Source organism: Anneissia japonica, unplaced genomic scaffold (assembly GCF_011630105.1).
Source record: "Anneissia japonica isolate Jap-2015-1 unplaced genomic scaffold, ASM1163010v1 scaffold2114_len1162_cov187, whole genome shotgun sequence".
Classification (NCBI taxonomy): domain Eukaryota; kingdom Metazoa; phylum Echinodermata; class Crinoidea; order Comatulida; family Comatulidae; genus Anneissia; species Anneissia japonica.
Genome location: NW_022728322.1, coordinates 1 through 1162, shown reverse-complemented (window position 1 = coordinate 1162; position 1162 = coordinate 1). Strand labels below are relative to the sequence as shown.

Below are 1162 nucleotides of genomic sequence, written 5' to 3'. Positions count from 1 at the left end.
TGCTGTACTGAAATGCTGGCTGTTCCTTAGATAAAATTGGTTCCTATTACAAGACAAAAAAAAAACAAACAATTACACAATTGCAAAAGCAACACAGACAATGCATAGCATCTGTTAATTGGATGGGAAACATTTGCTCATTCTAATTTATAAATGCAGGCTCATATTTTATATAGAGCACAAATTAACAATCCATATAATTGAAAGCGTACACCTCCATTTTATTTTTGTTACTGTTTTTAGTGCTTCCAACAAAATCCTGAAGTATACTCAAGACAAATGCTAGCCCCCTTACCTGGCCCACAACTCCCCGGCCTCTCACAGTTTCCAGCGTCCCCGATAAGCTGAATATCCTCCAATGTCGTTCTCGCAACTGAACAGTTTCTGTACCTAGGTTCTCCAGACGAATGCAATATCTCCACTGTAAAGAAGTCAACAATTATTTAATACAAATATTTAATGGACATCAATTGGAATGTTGTCAAATTGAATGCATTGGTTTGTGCACAAAGCACTGCGACAACCCCATATTCCAAGGTGCGAAGCTTTCATATACATATATCTTATAAAATGTAGATCCTGTAACCAGAAAAACTAACACCACAAACTCTCTCATATCTTCTTGGATTGTGAATGGTGTAAGTACAACTTTGAAATTCCTTTAGATTTATTACGATGTTTTGTTAATTGAATAAATTTATCATCAGTTCAGAGATGGTGTATCAGCTATTTACTTACCCAGTATACGCTTGAATCCTCTGAAACCTTCGTAAATAAAAAAATTGTAGTATAAATTTTAAACCTTGTTGGGTCATGAAGTAGCAACTATTGACAAAAACAAACTATTACAATCTAACCACTACAATTTCTTTTGCCATTCCGTACATCATATCATAAATACATCATATAAGAAAAGTTACTAATACATCGCCAACATATCCCAAGGTCTGATCACATACCTATCATCAAGTGATATCACCAATTCATATCACCAACCTATCACCAAAATGCTACTGGTAGTAAAATTTAAATTTCGAAATTTCCAAATATAGAGAAAATTAAAAGTTGCCATTTATTTATTTTATTTTATTTTTTTATATTTATTTATTCAATCGTCCAACAGGACCAAGAAGGTCCCACTTACAGGCGAAGATTGTAGTAA

The 1162-nt window shown here is 33.6% G+C and overlaps 1 long non-coding RNA gene across 1 annotated transcript; it reads right to left on the bottom strand.

The window, feature by feature from the left end:
* Nucleotides 1–993, bottom strand: LOC117114070. The gene is made up of 3 exons (XR_004446298.1): nt 739–993; nt 296–421; nt 1–43 (listed from the first exon to the last, which is right to left on the bottom strand). It is a non-coding gene; the product is annotated as an uncharacterized LOC117114070 (long non-coding RNA).
* Nucleotides 994–1162: the final 169 nt, after the last annotated feature.